Below are 26,163 nucleotides of genomic sequence, written 5' to 3' on the forward strand. Positions count from 1 at the left end.
AGATCTGTTCAATTGAGGATTACATAATAATTGATACTATATGATAAACATTTTGACTCAGTTGCTCTGTATGACTTGTGACCAGAAAGTTTATGCTTAAGGGTATAAATTTAAGACAATAATTTACTAGTGTGAAAATCTTAAGATAAGCATGGTAGAGCAAATGAGAATATTGGTGTGGTTAATGTGAATTAGTTACTGAAAATTAACTAATGTTTAGAAAATATTTTAAGATTAAAACAATTTAAAAATGTTACATAAGAAGAAATAATCAATTTTAATATATTCCCATCATGTACTTTAAAATATTTAGAGTTTTGTTTGATGATGGTGATTACAATTTTATATATTTTCAGTATTAGGGTGTATCTAGAAGTTAACAATATTATAATCTATCATGAAATGCAGTAAGTGCATTGAGTGGTTATAGGATTAAAAGTGAAATTTAATGTAATATACATATTATTTTTCACAGTTGATACTTTGCTTATAATAATATTTGTTCTTAAAGCATTTTTGGCATGTTTCTGGTTATAATTTTTGTTGTTGCTGTGGTTGAATTTTGTGTACATCTGTGTTAAATTCACCATTTGGGAATATAATGTTGCTTAGAAAGATTAATGCAGCACTTTGAGCCCTTAAGAGATACTGTAATATTATTAAGATAAAATATTTTAAGAGATGACAGATCTATATAAAGTAAAATTGTATCTACAGTTAGGATAAAGTAAGTATTGTGCTTCCAGGGATTGCTGCATAAACTTTAGTTGAAAAGAAGTTTCCCTGTGGTTTAGCATTACTAAACTGTATGAGTTTTGGAGCTTTTGCATTTTCTTTGGAATCATCTATCATTGGCTGTGTCACAAGTGAAATTTGATGATACTGTGCACCAAGAGATGTAGTGTATTCCTTGTACGCACTATTCTACATTGTGGGACTCATCGAGGGTCAGAACATACCCTCAGAGATTCCTAGTGTTAAAAAAAAATAATTTTAAGAAAGCAGCATTGCATTTAAAGACATAGGATTCTTTTGTATCACCTTCCTTGAGTATGTGAAAGGTTGCCTCCTGTTTGAATGACACTAATTTTGAAGGTGAGTAAATCTTTTCTGAAGATCTACTTGCAATAATTTCCTATAACTCTGCATTCACTGAATCCAGAATGTTTAATGGAAAACATTTTGTTCTAGGATTTTATGGCTTTGGACTGAACCACTAATTATTGGATATATTTAGTACAAAAGCACTAAAGAATACAACTCAGTAAAAGCAAGTCATTCACAGATAATACATCAAAACTCTATGGTTATCAGAATTTGCTGCCTACCTACAATTTTGCCTCACAGAGCAGTGAAGACCTCTATGAGGATTCTGCAGTGCTCCTTTTCTTTCCTGTTGAAATGTCACAAATAACAATTCATTATATAATTATTCCTGTGTTCATATTTATTTTAAATTAAGCAACTGTTATTTTTCAAAAATCCCAGGGGCAATCAACAATAGAGTGAGTTTCAGTTTTCAGAGGTCCATTATATAACATTCATCTTTAATTTCATCCCCACAAACACACACTCAGTTTAGAGTTACCCTGGGTTGCTGAGTTTACTGGAAGATTAATCTATTAGAGGTAACTTTAGTCATGTTTTGATAGAATGTTTTCAGGAAATTATCATGCTTATAGATCATTTTACTGGGTGTAGGGATACCTATGTTAGGTGATCATTTCTCTTTTGCATGCAGTCTGAAAACTGTGCTTACCTGGATGGCATATTCCAATCTGCCACATCAATTCTTGATGCAGAGTCTCATACATTAGATTTTATCCCTTGAATTCAGGACGTCTTGCTGTTGTCCTCCTCTCTGGTGACGGCAACTACACAGTGTCTCTCTGCATTAGAATACATGTGTATAATAGGTTTTGTTGACATTTTTTGGCAGAAATTTTCTGCTTGTATCTGTCTTACAAACTTTTTCATTCACTCATTTTCTTTCTTCATAATCTGTTTCCATAAAGTGATTTTCTGTTACAGTTGAAATCATTATTGTAATTATTATTATTTTGAATCATAATAATTATTTTATCCTGCACCTACAAAATATGTAACTCATGATTAGTCAAACAATCACAAATTACTATCAACATTACATTTTATCTACTATCAGGTCAGTAATTAGCTACCAGTGTGACCTCAAGCTAGACATTTCACTCTGCTTCACTTCTTTCTCTTTTTCCATACAACTTTCTAAGGATGTATCTTTTTTTGCAATGCTCTCATATCAAATATGTGAAATATTTTCCTAGGAGAGGGTTTATAACTGGAAATACCTGGATCATTTTTACTTGTTATTATATTTTAATTACTATTGAGTATCTATAACATACTAAGAATCCATTAAATGCTTCCCTAGTCTATGTTTTAGCAATCAAGTAAGGATGTGTATCACAATATTTTGTTTTTCCTTCATTTTTATATTATTATATATTCTATTATATTAAGAATTTCAGTTGTTGGATATATTTGTATTAGTTCCACTCTTAACAGATAATTCAGAGAAACACCCACACAGAAACAAGACTTCTGAAATCTAAATTTAAAATGTAGTTCAGCTTAATAGTCATTTTTACTGCTAAATAGTATCTGAAGATTAATTGTTTCTTACATTTTGATTGTATGACTATAATTCTGATTGAAAAAGGGAAGCTCTTAAAATACTCTGTGAATATGTTGCCCCATCTTGCAAAAGTTGTGGGACACAACTTACATAATCAGTGATTCTCATCTATTAGCATCAGTAACTACCAAAGCATTCTGCATAAAGTTTCTTTGCAGGGCAAAACAATAGTACTGTGTTACATACTTTCCCAAATGTTATCATGTTCAACTTCACTTAAATTTAACACAATATATGGCTTTTTGAAGGATAACTTGATTTTAATTTTATGTCAAATAAAGGCATCTCTCTTGTGCAAAGTCTGAATTTTTTATCTTTTCAATTGTGAGTCATATTGTAACTCCATATAAATGTGCTATGAACTGCATATTAACAAGGTAAAGGATGTTCAATATTACATATATAAGTTGTTTTTTAATGTCAACTTGCTAAAAAAATTGATTGCTAAAGATAAACTTTCTTTTTAATATATATTTTAGAATATTCATATTCTTTTTAATATATATATCAATATATATATACACATGTCAATAAAAATGAACTGAAATATCCTAGGGATAAAAGGAGTTGTTACAGGTTATTATCCAGTTTCCAGAAAGTACTACAACTAAATCATCTCTGAGAGATTAGTATCTTTTCTACTTATATAAACCTCTAAAGAGAGAAGTTCTATATGTTTAACAATTCTTACTGGGAAAATGTTAATTATTTCTAACCTAAAATGCCCATGTTTCAGTTTCAAATGATGATGATGATGATGATGATTTTGGTTCTGGCTTCATTAGAGGTAAAAAAACAAACTTTCTCCATCTTGTGCTGATAATGTTTCATATTTATGAAATAATTATTGTTACACCTCAGCTTTTTCATTTGTATTTTAAATGCTTTTATTATCTCATTACCGTCTTCAACTTCTCTATGAGAAATCGTTATCCTTTTCGGATTGACCTCTATTTTACAGATACTATAGATATTATATAAATTAACGTATATCTGTAATTTCATGTTTCTTTATGTCTTATAACCTCATTAGAAATCAGCTAGATATATTTTTACCATGTTTGGACAGTATGTTTGGGATGGACTATTTTCAAAGCTGGCTGTTAGCATACTCCAGTTTTGTTTTTTTGGATGTACACCCTTAAAAGAGAGAGCAGTCATCCAACAGCATTGAAAAATGAATTTAAATTCTCATCAAATTTAGTGAATATGTTTGGAACGGTATGAATTAAATTATGTGCTATACAAACTCTACAAAATTCATTTGAAGGGTGAAGTCTAGAAACACCTCAAAAGGCAGTCATTTACCTGAGCAGCCAAACACGAGGCACTTGTAAGAAAAGTATACGTTTGGCTGATTAACTTTGTTTTACAGCAGAAGCTAACGCACCATTGTAAAGCAATTATACTCCAATAAAGATGTTGAAAAAAAAAATGTTTATACCTATAGAGAGAGACAATGTGTTTTAAAATGTCATGACCATTATCTTAGGAATGAAGTGGTGTTATTGACTGGGAGACAGTGTGAGGGAGCCTGCCGGGAAGGTAGAAATATTCTAAAATGTAGCTTGTGGTTAATAAGGGCATATGAATAAATATACAGAAATTTACTTAAATGTTCACTTATGGTTTGTGCATCTTGTTAAAAGTCATACCTCAGTTTAAAAGAAAAAGAAATCATGAACAGAGAAAAGAAATAAGGGGTTTAAGTCTGAGCCTCCAAAATCAAAGTCACAAAGGCAGATACTCAAAATTGCAGGTGCTGATTTTCAACTGCTCTGTTTACAATAGGAGCAACTCTCAGTAGCATATTGTAGAGTGAATAGCCCTAAAGATTTGTTGATGTAATAATAGTTAATGATTTTTCAGAGCAATAACAGCCCAACTAGTACATGCATATGTGTGTGTGTGTATGTGTGTGTCTGCATAGGTGTAGATTTGTGTATGCCTATTTTTATTGTAAAATTTATTATGTTTATTGCAAACAAAAGGCACAGAAAAATATAAAGTTAAATTAAAACCAACATAATTCAGTTTAAAATCATATTCAACAAAACATTACTTCAAGGTATTTCATCTTAATATATTTGCTTGAAAGCATCAATATATGCTACAGATTTCCTCACAGCTTCCACTGAGGAAATATGTAGTATTGATTATGAAATCAATATGAAATATGTAGTATGATTATGAAATAATTTAGCTTTATAGGTATTATCATTAACAAAGTCTTGCAATATACAGCCTGTTACTTTCTTAGTGACAAGACTTTTTGTCCACATTATTAAAATCAAAAAGTAAAATAAGATTATACTTTATGGGTGAAATTTAGGGAACAGAGTATCTTATTAATATTTCTTTCAGCTTTATTAAGGTATATTTGACCAAATTGTCATATATTTAAAGTGAACAACATGATGATTGGATATATAAATACACTGTGAAAAGATTCCCACCATCAAGTTAATTAACACATCATCACCTCACATATTTAGCTTTTTTCCTTTTTGATGAGAATATTTAATTTCTACTCTTTAGCAAATTTAAATTATACAATTCTGTTATTATCAGTTAGAGTCACCATGTTATACATTAGCTCCTCAGACCCTATTCGTCTTATTACTGAATGTTTGTAAACTTTTACCAGCCCCTTGCTATTTCCCCTACTCTCTGGCCCTAGAACCATCATTCTACTCTCTGTTTCTATGAGTTTTACTTTTTTTGTTGTTGTTGTTTTTGTTGTTTTACATTGCCCATATAAGTGATACAATGCAGTGTTTGTTTGGCTTATTTTACTTAGCCTAATGTTCTCCAGGTTCATCCATGTTGCAGCAAATGACAGGAATTGTTTCTTTTTTTAAGACTGAATAATATTACAATGAATATATATATATTCATTGTAATATTATATATATATATATATATATTCTTTTTATTTATCCATTCACCTGTTGATGGACACTTAGGTTGTTTTCATACCATGGCTATTGTGAATAATGTTGCAATGAACATGGAAGTATAGATATCTCATCATGATAATGATTTAGTTTCCTTTGAATATATACCCAGAAGTGGGATTGTCAGGTCATATGTTAATTCCATTTTTAACTTCTTGAGGATCCTCCACACTGTTTCCCATTGTGGCTGTACCAGTTTGCATTCCCACCAACAATGTACGTGTTCCCTTTGCTTTACATACTTGCTAGCTTTTGTTATTTCTTGTCTATTTGATGACAGCCATTCTCACAGGTGTGAGGTGATATCTTACTGTGGTTTTGAATTGCATTTCCCTGATAATTAGTAATATTGAACAACTTTTCATGCACCTGTTGGCTATTTTCATGCCTTCTTCTTTGAAAAGAATATCTATTCAGTTCTTTTGTCTATTTTTTAATTGGGTTATTTGGTTTTTTGCTATGGAATTGTATGAGTTCCTTGTATATTTTGGATATTAACCCCTTATTGCAAATTTTTTTTGCAGATATTTTCTCCTATTCCAGAGGTTGCCTTTTCATTTTGCCGATGGTTTTCTTTGCTGTGCAGAGCTTTTTAGTTTTATGCAGCCCCACTGGTTTATTTATGTTTTTGTTGCCTTTGTTTTTGGTGTCAAATCCAAAATATATCATTGCCAAAATCAATGTCAAGGAACTTTTTCCCTACAGGTTTTCTAGGAGTTGTATGGTTTCAGGTCTTACATTTAAGTCTTTAATCCATTTTGAGTCGATTTTTGTGTATAGTGTAAGATAAGCATCCAATTTCATTGTTTTGCATGTAGATATCCAGTTTTCCCAGCACCATTTACTGAAGAGACTATTCTTTCCCCATTGTATATTCTTGGCTCCTCTGTCAGCCATTAATTGACCATATATGTATGGGTTTACTTCTGGGATCTCTATTCTGTTGCACTGATCTATGTGTTTGTTTTTATACCATTTCCATACTGTTTTAATGACTATAGCTTTCTAATATTGTTTGAAATCAGAAAGTATGATGCCTCCAGCCTTATTCTTCCTTTCAAGACTTATTTGCCTATTCAGGATCTTTTGAGGTTTAAAATAAATTTTAGGATTTTTTTTTTCTGTGAAAAATGCCATTGGAATTTTATTAAGGATTGCACTGAATCTTTAGATCACTTTGGGTAGTATGGACATTTTAACAATAATAAGTCTTCCAATCCACGATCACAAAATATCATTCCATTTAGTTGTGTCTTTTATTTATTCCATCATTTTTAGTAGTCTTCAGTGTACAGCTCTTTCACCTCCTCAGTTGAATTTATTCCTAAGTATTTTATTATTTTTGATGCTATAGTATATTGGTTAAATTCCTAGAAATACACAACCTACCAAGACTGAATCATGAATAGAAAATCTGAACAGACCTGTAACTGGTAAAGAGATTGAATCTGTAATCAAAAATCTCCCAACAAAATAATCTTTTATATACTGAGATAATTTGACCCTTCCAACTGCTAATTTTGGGCATTTATTTGGAATCTTGGTAAAACATAATTAGCAACTCACACTAGTTTATACAAACAAATAAAATAGTGTTTACTATAGGAATTGACTTTATCTAAATAACTAAAACTTTACTAAGAATGTCACAAAATCAAGGGAAGTGGTCTGTGGACCTCAGGATCTGAAGCATGTGTTTCTGTGGAGATGGCTGGAGGAAACTCTGAGAGTATTCTCTTTTCATCTCTACTTTTTATCTTTTTTTTATTTTGCTTTCTCCAGATAAACTTCCTTTGCATATCACCCTGCATCTTGGAGTGCAAGTAGCTCCATTAGAGAAATAAACTTAAGAACCCAATGAGATGCAGCCACATACCTCTTGGAATGCGAAACACAAACAAAAGACAGAAAAAAAATTCCCTGAGAATTTGAATTGCTGAGCAAGTGGGACTCTCTACATTGCTGAGGAGAATGGAAAATAACAGAGACAATATGGAAAATAATATGGTTCTTGCATATAAAATAACATATATACTTACCTTACAACCCAGGAACCTCATTCCTAGGTACTTACCCAAGATTAATGAGAAAAGAGTATGTCCACACAATGACTTATACAATAATGCTTACAGTAGCTTTTTTCATAATAACCAAAAACTGGAACTGATATAAACATCCATCCACAGGTGAATTGATGAACAAATTGAGATAAATCCACACAATGGAAAACTTCTCAGCAATAAACAGGAACTAACCACTGGTATATGCAGTGTGGTAGGCTGAATAATGCCCTCCCTCTTTCCCAAAGATGGCGAAGTTCTAATCTTTAATACCTCTGAATATTCCCTTATTTGACAAAAGAGACTCTGAAGATGTGACTAAATTAAGAATCTTGAGATGGGGAGATTACCCTGGACTATCTGGACGGGCTTGATGTAGTCACAGATGTTCTTATAAGTGGGAGGCAAAAGATCAGAGAGAGAAAGAAAGTATAAAAGAAGTTGTGGCTAGGACTTCCAAAACTATGTTGAATAATAGTGGTGAGAGTGGACATCCTTGTCTTATTCCTGATCTTAGAGGAAATGCTTTCAGTTTTTCACCATTGAGAATGATGTTTGCTTGGGTTTGTCATATATGGCCTTTATTATGTTGAGGTAGCAATCACACTCCTGGGCATATAGCCAGAGAAAACCATAATTTTAAAAGATACATGCACCCAAATATTCACTGCAGCACTATTTACAATAGCCAGGACATGGAAGCAACCTAAATGTCCATCAACAGAGGAATGGATAAAGAAGATGTGGCATATATATACAATGGTATATTAGTCAGCTGTAAAAAAGAACAAAATAATGCCACTTGCAACAACATGGGTGGACTTAGAGATTGTCATACTGAGTGAAGTAAGTCTGACACAGGAAGACAAATATCATATGATATTGCTTATATGTGGAATCTAAAAAGAAGGGTAAAAGTGAACTTATTTACAAAACAGAAGTAGAGTCATGAATGTAGAGAACAAACTTATGGTCACCAGGGGGTGGTGGAAGGAGGGATAAATTGGGAGATTGGGATTGACATATACAAACTACTATATATAAAAAAGGTAACTAATAAGGACCTACTGTATAGTACAGGGAACTCTACTCAATACTCTGTAATGGCCTGTATGGGAAAAGGATCTAAAAAAGAGTGGATATATGTATACATATAACTGATTCACTTTGCTGTACAGCAGAAACACAACATTGTAAATCAACTATACTCCAATAAAATTTTTTTTTAAAAGTTGTGATCCCAAAAGCAGAGATTGGAGTGTTATAACCAGGAGACAAGGAATGCTGACAGCCTCTGCATACCAGAAGCATGAAGGAATGGATACTCCTCTGGAAACTCTAGAAGGAATCACCCATGCTGATATCTTTTTAGCCCCTTAAGACTGTTTTGGACTTATGACCCCTAGAACTGTAAAAGAATAAATTTGTGTTGTTTTAAGCCAGTAAATTTGTGGTAGTTTGTTACAACAACAATAGGACACTAATACAAAAACAATATGGATGAATCTCAAAAGCATTATGTTAAGTGAAAGAACTTGTAGCTGGATAAAATTAAATTGGATGATGGATTTTACATATGCATATATCCAACCCTATGAAATCTAATCAAAGTGGTAGAATTAGAGATATACCATGCTTTGGGGGTTTTGTTTTATTTTTTCCTTTTTTCTCAATTGTGATTATCTCTGCCTTCTTCTTTGATTGTAAACCTCATTTCCAATATTTATGCATCGCATTTTCATTCTGGAGTTGAATGTTGTATTAAGCCTGGTACTAAGAGAATGCAACCCATATTCAGGGTTTTTCCTTTCTCTCTCTTTCTACTCAGCCCTTACTTCTTTAATCTTTCTCCTCTAATATCTCTTCTTTCCATTAGCCCAGAACTTTGTTTTTCTACTTTAATGGTCTCCAAATAAGAAAATCCCCTAGATTAGAAAAAATATCTTAATATTTCCATTTATCTTTTCTAATATTAAGGAACATATTTATTCTTACTAATATTTAATACTACTAGGATTGGCACTGGTGCTTTTTCTTGGGCCAATTATCAGATGATCAATCATGATAGCCTAAGGTAGTAAATAAGGTAGCCTGAGAGAAGAGGGAGACTTCCACAATAAAAAGGGATTGATTTGCTTTCAGTAGATTTTGTCCACTAAATAGATTTACAGATTTTTATAATCTTAAATAGTAAAAAAATTCCATTACTTAAGAATGAGATGGATCAAGATCATAATAATCATCTGAACACATATATGTTTGCTGGTAATTTAGATGTTTAAATGTGTGCTGGAGAAAAGTGTCAAATGATTTTTTGAGTTTAAAGATGAGCTTCTAATTTACACATTAAATTATTTAAAATCTGCTAATCTTTCTATCATGGAAAGTGGTTTTTGTTGTATAATAACTAGAAAATATTTTCCAAAAAATAAACACAATCTGTACTTTCAATGTAAAGGTGAAGTTTTAATAAGTGCAAAAGTAAGTGCTTTTGGAAAAAAGTTGTGTTGTACAGAGTTTTGAATATAAAAGTTTGGAGAATTTTCTGTCACCATGAAATTTATTGGAAAAAATATAAACACGTTACCTTTAAAAAACTGACATATATTTAAATTTAAAGCCAACAAACCTTGGCATTCAGGATATTCTAGTTTGTTTAAAACACCCCCCCCCCAAAAAAAAACGATAAGTGGGTTTTAAGAAAATATTTCTTAAAAGAATATTAGGGCTTCCCTGGTGGCACAGTGGCTAAGAATCCACCTGTCAATGCAGGGGGACATGGGTTTGGCTAAGAATCCACCTGTCAATGCAGCGGGACATGGGTTCGAGCCCTGGTCAGGGAAGATCCCACATGCCACGGAGCAACTAAGCCCATGCGCCACAACTACTGAGCCTACGCTCTAGAGCCTGCAAGCCACAGCTACTGAGGCCGCGTGCCACTACTGAAGCCCGCGCGGCTAGAGCCCATGCTCTGCAACAAGAGAAGCCACTACAACAAGAAGCCCGCGCACCTCAACGAAGAGTAGTCCCCGCTCACCGCAACTAGAGAAAGCCCTCACACAGCAATGAAGACCCAATGCAGCCAAAAATAAATAAATCAATTTATTAAAAAAAGAATATTAAATAAAGCCTGTTAGTGTGTAAGAACAACTGATGGAAATCAAGGATGCTAGGTTTCCATCTAAATTTCCATAGATATTTTCATACTTGTTGGTTGAGATTGAAACAATTGTAGCACGATTCTTTAAAGTTTTCCCTTTTAAGAAGCTCTAAAACAGATTTTGTACATTTTCTCAGTATAAAAAAAAATCACTTAGAAATTCCTAGAAGAATGTCAGGGAAAGAATTAATACCTCTACATATGCTTAGTTTCTGCTTAGTTTTTGATTCATTGTAATCATAATGTATACAGAAGGATCTTTTGAAATTTTTATTTTGTTTGAAATATGTACAAGTTAAACATCACTTTGATGCTATTAGATTCATCATTTGTTAGTATATCACTTATTGCTATATGGTCATCATTATAACATATTAATAAATATATTATTTTTGTATTTATAAACCACATTATTATAAAATGGTATATTATCTTACAAATTCTCCAGTGCGCATTGTGCTTGGCTAATATGTGGAATAAATTAGCACTAAATTTTCTAGCTTCTGGCTGAGATCTATGTGTGAGGTAATTAATAGAACTTCATCTCTTTCCCCCTTCTTACAGTTCCTGGATGTAAGCATAAATTACAAAAATGCAAGATATTGGAAAAAATATTAGAATACAAAGAAGAATTATTTATATTTCTCCAATATTCTTCCCATGTTTTGAGATGTATTTTTATTTATTTTACTTGTAAACTCTTCTGGGGATTCTCTATACTGAAGAATTAAGCTATAGCTATGTTTGTTTGTAGGGAGTAAAAAAAGATGGGAATTCAAATAGGGTTGTATCACTGCATTTTATAGAATGTTTAGTGTTTAAGAGGAAGATTTTAGCCATGGTCTTTCTTCTAGAATTGGTCAGATATTTGCCCCATTCATAGAGGATGCCCTATGCCTATGTCTTTTATCTCCCTGTTCTAAAACACTGACACTCTTTTTGGCTTGGCAATATTCTCCTCTTTCTATTTGTGTTTAGTTTCTGTAATTGTGCTGGTAGCTACTTGTAAAACAAATCTCATTTGATTACTAGACCAAATCAGCCTATTTGTGTATAGAACCTCAAGAGACTAGACTTTAATCCTTTGAGTACTTAACATTCTTGTGAGTCAGGAGAAAAGCTGAAGTAAATTGATGATCAGAGGCACCAATGTCTTAAATCATGGGTAGAGCTGACAGATACACTCTTTGTTCTATTAAAAGCTTGTAGAGGCATTGTTTTTCCTCAATAACCTCCAAGAGGGACTGAGAGTGAACACAACTCAAAACGCCAATAGAAGCATTTTAGCCCTTAGCAAGAAGTACATTGATGGTCTATTAATTCTTAAAAATCCTAAATTGAAATGAACGATGCTCAGCTGGAATTTCTAGTCACTTTGTTTGTTTTGAAATAGAAAGACAGCATGAATCATCTCTGTGGCTGTCTTCACTGCATAGTTTCTTTTGTGTGCTTTTAATTTTTCTTTCTCATATTCCCTAGCTATTATCTGAAAGAGGGAAAATTGTCTTATTTGCTAATCTTCAGTGTCAGTTACACTTTTTGTACTGTGCTTGGATTATTTTGTAAGTCTATATTCATATTTACTCAAACTTCTCCCCATCTTGAGTTGGTAGTGAATCAGGACTGATGATGACCCAATAGAAAGAATATGGTAGAGTGCTGACATTTACTATACATATGAAAGGTAATTACAGTAAACACTGACCACAAAATCATGTCAAAGCAAGAAAAGGGAGTTAAGAGGCAAAATAAGGCTTTTAGGAGACCTATGTGTGGCTAGGTTTAAAATAGATGAAAAAAGATGAGTTTTGGAATCACACCACCAGCTTGGAGGCAAATGGCAAGAATCCTTTTATGCCATATCTACAATCAATGGGTATGCCGTAATGAGACAAGTTCAGGGCATTTGATGTTATTTTCAACTGGCTTCCATAATACTCTTGAGAATATTTTTTTTTAATCAAGCTGGAGGTCAAAGATGGTTCTTTGGTTTTTAGTTTTTAAATGATATGCAATCATTCGTATATGTTAATATATAGCAGGCTGTTACCCTGTTTCAACTATTTCCCAGAAGTTTGTACAGGTGTATACTGGAAGTGCTACCTCTTCTTCACAGATAAGTGGATTGTAGTAGCTTAACGCAGTGCAAGATCTTCCCGTGTTCTCTTAAGATGGATTTCCTGTGGTGTTGTTAGGTGGATGTGAAAGCAGCCTCCTATCACTCAGATTTTTTAAAATCTGTGGGCTTTCCTTTTTACCTCCTGGTAACTAATGTCTTAGGGAAGTAGTACTTGTGATTTCAACCCACAAGCCAATACTGGTTAATGCCATGGGGGCTGCATCCTCCTCTTGTCAATGTTCCCAGAATTTGGGGTTTATGTGATCCCCACTTTGAATTCCTGGATCTGGGCCCTAGTCATAAATCTTCTCAACTAGATCTTTCTAGGTCTCTCTGTTTGGCTGATAATTACATTTTTTAGCTTTATAAAAGTTTGACTTTAGGACTGTCAGCTGCTTTCCCAGGAGTCTCAGGTTGTCTAATTTCCTACTGTATTAATCAGGACTATGGCAATGACAAATGGCAAAATTCCAAAATAAACTAGCTTAAGCAAAATTAAAGGGGAAATGGTGGTTTCCATAACTTTCCTCTATCCGACCACCTTCTTTGTCTTCACTTTTCTCTGTAGTCCTTTGCTTACATCCTGCAAATAGGTCTTCTCTACTTTGAGAGAAAGTGACCACTACCAGCAGCAAATTCAAGTTTGCCTATTTAGGATCCTAGGAAGAAGCAGAAGGAAAGCTGCTCTTCACCAGCACCTGAAAATCAATCCCAGCAAAGAACTGTAGCTCCTGGGTCATGTGCTCATATATGGGGCATTAACTGGGTCTAAAAAGCCTGAATCATGTACACATCCCTGGGGTCAACAAGAAAGTGTAGGGCTGATATCAGAAAAGGGAGGTGGGAAAACTTTCCAGACAAGTAAAATACAGTATACCTGCCTTTTCCTAGGACTTTTTTTTTAGTTGCATTATTGACTAACCTATCCCTTATATTTAGTCCTCTTCCCACCTCAGTTTACATGGCTTGATATAGTGTAGCAATTCTTTGCTGAGGGCTAAATCAGTGAGGAGAGAACTGCATCTAGGATGTCAACCACAAACTACTAGACTGAGAAACATAATATCTGTTCCCAGCACCAGTTCATTAGAAACTCAATGTTGGACCTTGGACTAGTCTCTTAACCTATCCGTAACTCAGTTTCCTTAACTTGAAAGTGAGGATAAAAATGATACCACCCTATAGGGTTAATTCGAGGACTAGATTAGGGAATAGATATTTGATCTCTTAGAATAGTGCCTGACATATAGCAAATATAAGTATTAGTAATAATAATAATAATAAGTAATAATAATCTTTAAGACTCAATTTTTAAATTTGTAAAATCTAAGCTACGCTCTCGATGAGCGTCTCACACTCAAATACTTATTGGCCTAGATATATATCATAAATTAGTGAACCAGAATATGAGGAAATGGGTATGCTGGAGGCAAGTAGAGACAAGGAACATTGTTTATCTGCAGGTGGAAGTCACTACCCACCCTCAGTTGATTCCTGGCCTGAATGTGTCTGCCATTCCAGTCAGATCTTCCTGTCTTTCAAGGGAGCCAGATCAGGATGTTTATGTTCAATATCCAAATTTGGATTTTTTTAAAATGTTGAACACTGTGTTAGTCAAACACAGCATGTCTGTAGTCAATCAGTCTCAAAGTCCTTCCTAACTTTACATTACTGCAGGTAAGGATGCTGTCATTCATTTGATTTGTTTGGGGTGGGGGTGGAGTGGGGAGGGGGAGCAGAGAAAGGTTTATTGCAGGGTCTAACAAGGAGAATGAGTGGTTTAGGCTCCAAAACCCTGAACTCCCTGATGGTTTTCATCCAGGCACTTCCAGAGTCATCATTCTCCCCAGAACCCCTCCAACATGGCTGCTGTCAGTGCCAGTCTATGTGGGACCTTGGTAATCTCCTCTGCCTGGGGAGAACTTCCAACAGCAGGCGCCCGTGACACAGCCTCTTCCTTAGCAGGTGGCAGCCCAGCAACTCCTGTGGAAGATCCAGCAGAGGCCCACTCAGCCCAGGCCACCTGCACAGCCATCGTCCCTCAACTCCCTCCCACCAGCCCATACCTGCAGCTGCTGATGGGGCAAAGAGTACCTCGGATGCCATAGCTACAGGTGATTTTTAAACTAGGTAACTAAAAACTGAACTTGTTTGATTCTGACCTGCATACAATTTTTGTGTAAACTAGCTAACACTTGAGAGGCTAAAAATTAACCTAAAATTCATATAAAGCCTATACATAATTCTCCTACTCCTGTCTGACAAAATTCAGACTCTAATGTGTCATCCTTACTTATAAATTATTTCATTTTTTTGTTTTTTGTTTTTTAATTAGAAAATACCTTCAACAAAAAATCATCAAAGTGATTTTGAGTCAGAAAATGTGTACCAAATAAATTCTAAGCAAAATCTTGTTATGAGGACAACCAAACTCTATGACTTTTATTTCTCTAATCATGGAGGTAAGCAAAAACTGAGACTTATGGCAAACTCTACAAAAAATGAAGAAAAAGGAAAAAGAAGTTATTGCTTATTTTGGAAGCCCCCAGAAAGGTGGTCTTAGTTATTGGTGAATTCATCATTGTTTAGTTTCATATTTGCAATTTAAATATGCAAGATCTATATTCTTTACCCCAAAGACTCACATTTATAATTGGGAAATTTGCCACTAAGTATTGCAAATTCTGGTTTTTGACACAATGTATCAACACATTTATTTGGTTTATTGAGGAAATAATTGTTTAACTATAATGATATACTATTTCACCCCTAGTGGAATGGCTAATATTAAAAATACTGACAGCATCAAATTTGGTAAAGATGTTGAATGGCTCTCATATTTTGCTGGTGGATGTTTAAAATGGATTAATGACTGTGCTGTTTTGTATTTCCTTTTAATGTATAATTAATATATCTATATATACATATATCTAGCTTATGAACTAGCAATTCTAGTTATTTACCTAAGAGATATACAAACATATGGCCACAAGGGGCCTTGTACAAAAAGGGTCAAAGCAGCTTTTCCATAATGGCACTAAACTGGCAAAAACCCAAATGTCCATTCACTAGTAAGTGTGTAAATAAAAAGCCACATATACTTACAGAGGAATACTATTTAATATTAAAAAAAAAGAATGGACTACGAATTTACACCACAACCTGGATGAATCTCGAGAACATTATGTTAAATAAAGCAAGTCATTCACAAAAAGATACATATTGTATCTTTCCATTACATGAAGTCCAAGAACAAGCAAAAGACATCTTTGATAGAAGATGTAATGACAGAAATTAGAAAAGTCATTACCCAACAGTGCGGAGATTGATTAGAAGGTCCAAGTGAACTTTCTGGAATGATAGAAATTTTTTTTTCTTTGGTGGGATGACGGTTTCACAGGTGTACATTTATCAAAACTCATTGAATTTTGTACTTCAGATCTATGCATTTAAGTGTACATAAAAATTACCTAAGTAAATTAGTAAATACATATATATTTGTCTTATATTTTTAAGATAGTTGGTGAAAATATTTTAAGTAAAATCCTTATATAATTATTCCCAGATATTTGGGCCAACATTGTTCTGAGTTTGCCATGAGGGTGTTTCTGGATGGGATTCACATTTGACTCAGTAGACTGAATACAACAGATTGCTCTCCCTAATGTGGGTGAGCCTCATCCCATCAGCTGAATATCTGTACAGAACAAAAAGGCTGAGTAAGAGGGAACTCCTCTTACTTGACTGTTTGAGCTGGGGCATTGTGCTTTTGCAGCCTTTGACTTCAGACTGAACATTGGCTCTTCTTGGGTCTCAAGACTGCCAGCTTTTGAACTGGAACATATACCATCAATGCTCCTGGTTCTCAGGTTTTTGGACTCAGCCTGAAAATACACATCAGTTCTGCTGGGTCTCCAGCTTGCTGACTGCAGCTCTTGAGACTCCTCAGCTTCCATAATTATGTAAGTCAATTTTTTATAATAAATCTCTTTATATATATTTATATTATATTCTAATATTTCTGTATTAGAGAGTATTTATATTATGATGCACGTATATTTTTAATTATTAATTCAATTTAACTTTGAGTCTTCCTAGAAATAGGATTAAATGTGGTTTTCTTGTGGATCTATAATCAAAGAGGTTGATTTTGTTTAATGATCAAATTTTGACTGGTCATAAGCCATTAATACCATAAAAGAGATTATACATCACACCTTCATTTCAGACAACTGGTTACTTAGTCTTGTTCCCTGCCACTCTTTCTCTGCGTTCGGGAGGTACTAACCCACTTGCAAGCTCATTTCCTCTGCATAACTCTCTTCACCTTTCTGTAAACATTTTATTCTTAGAATTAAACCTCATTTATTTACTTAACTCTCAGCTACACAATTCTCAACATCATTTTCTTTGATCATCATCATCATTAACTTTGCCATCATCAGAGAGGCAGTTTAGATCGGTGGTTAAGATCATGGACTTGGCATTTAGAATTACTAGCAGTTTGACCTTAGTTAACCTCTCTGTACTTAGTTTCAATTGCTGCAGAAATAGTACCTATCTTATATTGTTGTTAGCGTTAATGACAATGTATTTCAAATACTTAGAAGAATACTGGACATAAACAAAGTGACATCATTATCAAAAATAAAACTCTGTATATTGACACATTGCCTTCATTATCACTAAGTATATAATATGTGTCTGTTATGGACTTTAAGGACTTTAAAGGGAAAAAAAAAAGAGAGAGGAGGCAAATTTTTCTAGTTTTATGAGACATAACCTAATGGTGAAAGTTAAACATTCACACATTCACACATAAACCACAAGATTAATTACAAAGTCATGCAAAAGTATATTTCATATGAGGTTAAAAGGTAAAGTATTGAAAAATATAAATTTAGTTTTATCTTAAACTTACACCTTCTCTGAGAGCATAATAATTTAGAGCAAAAAGAGATGTATCCAAAAATGTTAAAATTTTCCTTTGTTATATAAATGCAAGATATTATTTTTATTACCATTATCATGTAGTCTAAAAATCACATTCCAAAAGAAGAAAAAACTGAAGGCAAACAAAGTTGAGTTGTCAACACTAAATCAGTAGCAGACCAAAGACCAAAATCTAATTTGGCTGACTCCCAATTAGTATCCTTTCAGCTAAAATTTGGAGAAATGCAAGAACTAAAGAGCTAATAGGGTGAAGATGAGTGAAATTGGAGAAAAGTGGAGTTTCGTTTCAGATCATTAGAGGGAGAGACATGACTAAAATGAAGGAATAATTGTATGATCTTGCCTACGATGGCTATTACCTTAATTTTAAACTTAAAAATACATGAATCAAAAATGCTGTTGCTAATTTCTTGGGCTGGATTGTCTTCTACTATATTCACAAAACCATAATATGTTTTTACTGATCTAGTAAATATTCATATCTACGTATACCCTCTAACTTCCCTATGGCTATGAATAAAGTTCATTCTCTCATAAAAGTCCAATTCCTTTCACTGTGTTCTGAATCTCTGTCACTCTTTCTTTCTCAAAGACGATGTGTTCACCTACCTCCCGCATTTTTTTCTTTGCATCATTGATATCTCTCTCTTTCTCCTAAATCATTTCTATAAGCCTACTAACATTTCCTGTCTTTTAAAAATACTTCCCTTGAACTTATGTATCTCTCCAGCCTCTACTGTATTTTGTAGCTCCCTTCAACAGCAAACTTTCTCAAAAAGACCATTTATAGTCATTATTCTCATTCTCTCTATTTCTCCTTTTTTCCCCTCCCTAATGTGATTTCCATCTTTTTACCTCCTCAGTCATTGCTCATGCCAAGGTTATCAGTGGCTTCTAACAGTAGCCACATCCAGTGTTCACTCTTATAGGCTCGATTGACTAGATATCTTAAATAATCCGATGTTGCTGACTTTACCTGATATACTTTACTTAGTGTGGCAGATTATATTTTCCAAAGATGGCTGCACTAATACTTCTCATATTATCTTTCAACAAAGTGGCACCGAGAAATGGAGTCTGTTTCCTCCCTTCCACTGAGAAATAGCGTATATGTTTCCTCCCCCTAAACTTTAGTGGACCTTCAAAAGAGTGTTGACCAATAAAATGTGGTGGATTTAATTTTCTATTATTTCTTGTGAGAGTACGTAATAAAAGGTGATGTGGTTTCCACCTGGCTCTCTCTTGTGACACATACTTTGGGAGCCCTGAGTTGATATGTAAGAAGTCCGGTTACACTGAAGACACCATTCTGGAGCAATTATGTAGAATACTGCATAATGATAGAAAAAGATGCTGTAGGAAGTCCAGCTGTTCCAGCTCCCAGCTATGATTCTTTGATTCTTTATAGTACAGGCACCAGACACAAAAGGAAACAAGTTTTCACATGATTTTAGCTTGTTGCCCCAAACTGCCCTAGCTGATATTTAGTAAAATGGAGCAGAGTAGAGCTCTGCTCAAGCTGCTGATTCATAGCAAAAAAAAAAAAAAAAAAAAAAAAAACCTAAGTTTTGAAGTGCTTTTATTATATAGCCATAGTAACTGAAACACTTGTTTGGGCTTCTACAGTAATAGGCATTTTGGTTTTCCCCCACCCTCACTAGTTGCTCCTTCTAATTCTCTTTCATTGGCTCCTATTTCTGTGTCCTAATATTAAAGTGTTCCAGGATCCTGGGATGCACGTTCCTTTCTCTATACATTATCTGAATTGCTTTATTTCATCATAGCCCATGGCATTTATACATGGATGACCTCCTCTCCCCCATAACATTACATTTCTATCTCTGATATCTCCTCCGTATCCTCTGAATTCTAGGCATATATATAAAATGGCCTACTTAACTTTGCCACTTGGATATTTAATAAGAACTCAATACATACACATCTGAGCTCTTGATCTCTTCTCCCTATAAAACAACATAAAACTTGTTCGTTCCTTAGTTTTCCTCATCTCAGTAAATAGAATAATAATTCGCACAATTTCTCAAGCAAAAATTTAGATTCCTCTCTTTCTCTCAGTGACTGCATCTAATCTATTTCCAGTGATTATACCTCTACAACGTATCTCCAAACTTTTCTTTATCTCCACTTCTTCTCCCTAGTTCAAGATGCCATCATATATTTCCTAAACTATGGAAATAACCTCTTTATCAGTCTTCTTTCTTCTAGTCTTACCACACATTAGTCTGTCTTCCACATGGTAGCCAAAGCAATCATTTTCAACAAAACACAGATCACATTACTAATCTGGGTCAAAACCATTCAATGTCTTCTCATGTGAGCAAATTTTATTTTCCAAAGATGGCTCCTACATTCTGTTCTTCTAATGTGACTTGATATTTCTACCACTTAAAGGTGGGAATCTATGTATTCTTCCTTTAAATCTGTATAGGCCTATGATTCCAGTGGAAGTGATACTATGGCTGTAAGATCAGATAAAACCATGCCTGGTTCTCTTGGGACACTTGCTTTTGAACCTAGTCCCCATGCCTGAATAAGCTGATTCAGCCTGTGGAGAGGCACATACAGAGAGGAACTGAGACCCCGTAGCCCCAGCTAAGTTCCCAGCCAATTGCCAGTATTAATTTGCCAGCCATGTGAATGAACCATTTTGACATCTGGAACAAAGATGGACTATCCACAAAGCCCTGCTTTGATTGAAGAATTATGAGCAAAGGAAAATTTTGTTCCTGTTTTAAGTCACTAAGTTTTGGGATAGTATTTTTTTATACAGTAATAAAAAACTCACATCGACTTTGATACCTGCAAGTGGAATGCTATGGTAAAAACCCCAAAACATGTAGCATTGGCTTTGGGGCAAGCCATATGAGGAAGATGGGAGGTCCTTAGAAAAATGTTAGCAAAACCCTAAAGAATCTTGAAGAGTCTGTCTCTGACAGCTCAAAGAAAAATAAAGAAAATGTGATTAGAATATGTTTTGTAGTGGTGGATATTTTGGCTACACTATAACCTGAAGTAATGTGGAATACAGGAAATGTTCCAATGAACTCAGTGATCAAGCTAAGGGAATTGTCATGCAGAATATTAAAGTGTCACTTGGATTCTTTCACTGCCTAGGGTATAATGTGAGAAGAGATGAAATGAGCTAAAAATGAACTCTTACATATAAAGGATCTAGAACTATCTTAGTTTCAAAATAAATCCCTTTTTCTTCCCAAATCTCTCTAGGTAAAAAATGATACCCAGATTAAGGACTGACTTAAGGGAAAAGATCAATTTTACTGTAAAACCTATTATTAAGACCTTCAAAGAAATCTGAAATGATTCCTCATATAACTTTTCAAACAGACAAAGCCCTTTTAAGGATCATAATATTGTAATTAGCAGAACTCTTTATTATACAATAAGACTTATAAGAATCTTAAGGATGTTATCCCATTGTAGTGTCATGGTGAAGTTGAAGAAGAGAATGACTTACCTGGAAAAGATTTGGGTTTATATCTTTTGTCTGATGGAGTAAATTATAAATTGGTATACTGAAAGCCCACAAAAATTGTTAAAAGAATTATATCAGCTTGCAATGGAAGGAAGAGAAACAAAACAATATGAGAAAGGGTTCTGAACCCTCAAACGTTTACAAGTGAAGAATTGGCTTAAGAAGTCTTAAGGAAAAGAAAGGTAGACTCAGAGGGAAGGACTGAGTTGAGCTAAGACCTATGGAGATATGGGGAGTAGGACTGAACTCTAATCAAAGAACGGGCAACATGTGCCTAGCTAAATTTCAGAATTGGTATGGACCAGTGACTACTGTGTTCCTTCCCCTTCCCCGTCACTTTTAATGGGAATGTCCATAGCACTTATGCAATGCCTGTCCCAAAATTTTATTTTGAGTATTTGGAGACCTAGAAAAATTGGCTCTGTAGGTCAAATGTGTCACTTGTTATCACATCATTAAAAAGAGTGCTCAAAGAGCGTATTTGAGGAACTGCACACAAAAAGTATCACTTAAACCTAGATCTGATTTAGACAGTAAGATTCGTAACTTTGAGCTGATGTAATTATGGAGTGAGAATTTTCAGTCTTGAGGAAGGGAATGGATATATTTTGCATGTGGGAGGGATATAAATTGTAGCCTGAAGACAAACTGGCAGATTGTATTCTTCAAATATGGCTGTAAAAAGACCTCCTAGCTCACGTTTTCTTTTTACAATATGACTTTGAAACTCCTCCAATGAAGAGCTATCCCCTTCCCTAAAATCTGGGCAGGACTGTGACAAAGCTTTATGGCTTTGAGAGAGAAGGTCGTAAATTTCCATTCCAGAAAGAGGAAAAAAATGTATAGGTGACAGTCAATAAAAGAAGAGATGAATTTGGGATGTGAATCCTTGGCATAACAGTGATACAGTTTCTTCATCTAATCAGTGTTACACATAGATTAGAAGTTAAAAAATGATTTTAATTTACTTACTTGGAATTTATTTCTTTGCACTTCAAAGCCTGGATAACTGAGTGCAGAAATGTAGTTAGAATAGTCCTTCTAATCAAGAATTAGCCACCTCTTCAGAGTCCGAAAATAAGTTAGAGAAATTGCATTAATGATTTTCTCCCTGGGGAGGAGCAGTAGTCTGAAGTCTCATTAACATCTAATTCTGAAAGAATCAGAGGATCTGTTTATATCATAACCTGACATTTGCGACTTTCCTCAATTTTCCTTGGAATTTCTTCAGCCATATCCTGCTGAGAGAAGTATACTAAGTCCTTTTTGTTTGAGAAGCTTATAGAGCAAGTCATAGCCTTAGGCCAACAGACAATTGTCTATTCTAATCATCCATATTCCTATTGTAAACAACCACACTGTTGGCTCTTGCACAAGAATCTCCTGAGATTAATAATTGGTAGACTCTAATTGCCTATTTCTTCTTGCTCATTTTTTTATCCTTTGATAAAAGTGAAAGGCTGAGCCTTCAATAGATTTTGTACTTATGTCTTATTCTATTAGCCTAATCATAATGCAATTCCACTTAAGCACAAGCAGAGCAACAGCAATCATTACTTAATTCTAATTCCTAACTCTCTGTAAGTAAGCCAGACCATGATTTTACTAACCAGTTTCCAATGCACATAAATAATAACATATATTTAGATTATCACAGTGCCTAACTCTCCCTGAGGGGCAAAAAGATTTTATTTTCTTGTGCTCATCTTGCAGTTTCACAAGATGTCCCATTAATTTCATTATTGTTCCCTTAAGCTATTATGTTTAGTCATCTTCCTCGTCACTTGCTTCCCTCTGTTGGCTCCTTATCTTTTCCTTTCAACTCCTGCTTGGCCTCGTTCCTCTATTAATGACAGCTCCTTTAGTGATGTGACTTCCTCCGCTTTCCTTGCCTTCAGATAGTCTCATAACATCTTCTGTCAATCTCCACATATATTATTTGCTTTATGCCATATTATATTTGTAAAATACATAAAAGATTGGTATATTTTCATTTTATTGATGATGAAACTGAAGCATAGAACATAAACGACTCCCCAGAGGTGCTGATTTGTGGACCTTGTAGTGGGTTTAATGGGAGGAGGCAGGTGTGTGATAGAGACTTAAGAAAGAGGGAATTAAATGGTCCAGGGCATAAGATGACCTGAGGAACAGTAGAAATAAAAAAGAGGGAAAGACCTTAAAATTGATGACTCCTCTGTCCTGATAACTTCAAAGTGCATTTCAATTTGAAATCTCTATCACCTCATTGCATGGGGACAGGTGAAAAAACACATACAGAACAGTTATCTCTTCCTGAAGTTTCCCAAATTCACAAAATTCCTAAGATATTGAGAGAAGAAAGACTATGAACATGTTTAATATCAGTTATTGCCATTTTTTATCCAGCCAAATACATTTCATAAATTCTGTTTCATATATTATTTAACCTTATCTACCTATTAGGTTGGCCAAAATGTTCATTCGTTTTTTCCGTAAGATGACTCTAGTAGCATTTAGTTTTCTTTAACTTCATTTGAAACAATTTTGTTAGATTGTATTGTGACAGTTGTCATATCAGTGTGCATTTAAAAAAAAACTTATCAAAACTGGTGAATTTTTGTATAGTCATTTTAATATTGAAGATGGAAGAAAAAAGCAACATCTTCAGCATATTATGCTTTATTATTTCAAGAAAGATAAAAATGCAACTGAAATGCAAAGACAAAAGATTTGTGCAGTGTGTGAAGAAGTGCTGTGACTGATCAAATGTGTCAAAAGTGGTTTGCGAAGTTTTGGGCTGGAGATTTCTCACTGGATGATGTTCTACAGTTGGGTAGACCAGTTGAAGTTGATAACGATCAAATAGAGACATTAGTTGAGAACAATCAACATTATACCACGCGGGAGATAGCCGACATACTCAAAATATCCAAATCAAGCATTGAAAATCATTTGCAACAGCTTGGTTATGTTCATCACTTTGATGTTTGGGTTCCACATAAGCAAAAAAACCTTCTTGACTGTATTTCCACATAAAATTCTCTATTTAAATGTAATGAAAATGTCCTGTTTTTAAAACAAATTGTGATGGGTGGTGAAAAGTGGATGCTGTATAGTAATGTGGAATGGAAGAGATCATGGGACAAGTGAAATGAACCACCACCAACCACACCAAAGGCCATTCTTCATCCAAAGAAGGTGATGTTGTGTATATGGCGGGATTGGAAGGGAGTCCTCTATTACGAGCTCCTTCCATAAACCAAAATGCTTAATTCCAACAAATGCTGCTCCCAATTAGACCAACTGAAAGCAGCACTCGAAGAAAAGCCTCCAGAATTAGTCAACAGAAAGTGCATAATCTTCCACCAGGATAACATAAGACCACATGTTTCTTTGATGACCAGGCAAAACTGTTACAGCTTGGCTGGGAAGTTCTGATTTATCCACCATATTCACCAGACATTACACCTTCGGATTTCCATTTATTTCAGTCTTTACAAAATTCTCTTAATGGAAAATATTTCAATTACCTGGAAGACGTAAAAGGCACATGGAACAGTTCTTTGGTCAAAAAGATAAAAAAATTTGGGAAGATGGAATTATGAAGTTGCCTTAAAAATGGCAGAAGGTAGTGGAAAAAAACAATGAATATGTTGTTCAATAAAGTTCTTGGTGAAAATGAAATTGTGTCTTCTTTTTACTTAAAAACCGAAGGAACATTTTGGCCAAACCAATACCATGATATTGTTCAGCTGACACATTCTATTTATTAAATATTAATTACACACATTTTAGTGGCCTAATCTTATGCATTTATTATACTTTACCTGTCTGGGAAAAGAGTGACTTCAATAAAGATCATAGTTCCTAGTGTTATCACCTGTGTGGTAATATCAACAACAGTGGACTTAAGGATGCTATTACTCTACTTGCTCAAAATTTATCGGTTTCCCCTGGTCCTCTCTGTTAGCCTCAAGGTTAGGTCTCTGTACAATCCTTTCTTCTTTCTTGTTTCCAGGGCCAGTGTAAATAGCTGCAGAGTTTGTATGTAATGCAAATCCAAGGGGTATTCCTGGCATTCGGAAGTGCACAAACCCCAAAAATATATCTAGTGACCCTGGATCAGTTTTATATAGCAGAGTTTCTATTAAGGCCCTTAGCAGAACATGCTCTAATTAATATAAGCAGAAAACAAACCTATACCTACTAATAAATAGAAGATTCGTGTGATGAGTTTCTACAATAAGGCAAGCTGTGTTACAAATGTTGGGAACTCAAAAGTGAATAGTACAGACCCGGCCCCACTCTCATCGAGTTTACATTCTAGTGGAGAGGAACAGATAATAATAAAATAAAAATAGAACAAAACATTGGGGAGTGCTTGTAAGTACTATGAAGGAAAATAAAGCAGGATAAAGGATAAACAGACATGGACACTTATTTCAGGAAAAAAAACAACTTGGGACCTCCCTGGCGATCCAGTGTTTAAGACTCGGTGCTTCCACTGCAGGGGGCACAGGTTCTATCCCTGGTCGGGGAACTAAGATCCCACATGCTGTGTGGTGTGGCAAAAAAACAAACAAACAAACACTTCTCTCAGGAGTGGAGATATAAGTAGGAAAGCTACTCTGTAAGAGGATATATGAACAGAAATCTGAATGAAGTGAACAAGTGAGCCTGCCATGCAAGTATGTGGAGGCATAATATTTCCGGCGGGGGTGTGAATAGCAAGTGCAAGTTCCCT

The 26,163-nt window shown here is 34.4% G+C and overlaps 1 long non-coding RNA gene across 2 annotated transcripts in view; it reads left to right on the forward strand.

The window, feature by feature from the left end:
• LOC137766811 (uncharacterized) overlaps positions 1–16,915 on the forward strand; it is a 188,100-nt gene extending 171,185 nt beyond the window's left edge. The window contains exons 3-4 of one of the 2 annotated variants that reach the window (XR_011074372.1): positions 14,936–15,084; positions 16,746–16,915. This is a non-coding gene — a long non-coding RNA (uncharacterized lncRNA). Of the gene's footprint in view, positions 1–14,935; positions 15,085–15,305; positions 15,395–16,745 lie in introns of those variants that run through there. The other variant, XR_011074373.1, reaches the window with a different exon arrangement.
• The last annotated feature ends 9,248 nt before the right edge of the window (positions 16,916–26,163 follow it).

This window comes from Eschrichtius robustus, chromosome 6 (assembly GCF_028021215.1).
Source record: "Eschrichtius robustus isolate mEscRob2 chromosome 6, mEscRob2.pri, whole genome shotgun sequence".
NCBI classification, from domain to species: domain Eukaryota; kingdom Metazoa; phylum Chordata; class Mammalia; order Artiodactyla; family Eschrichtiidae; genus Eschrichtius; species Eschrichtius robustus.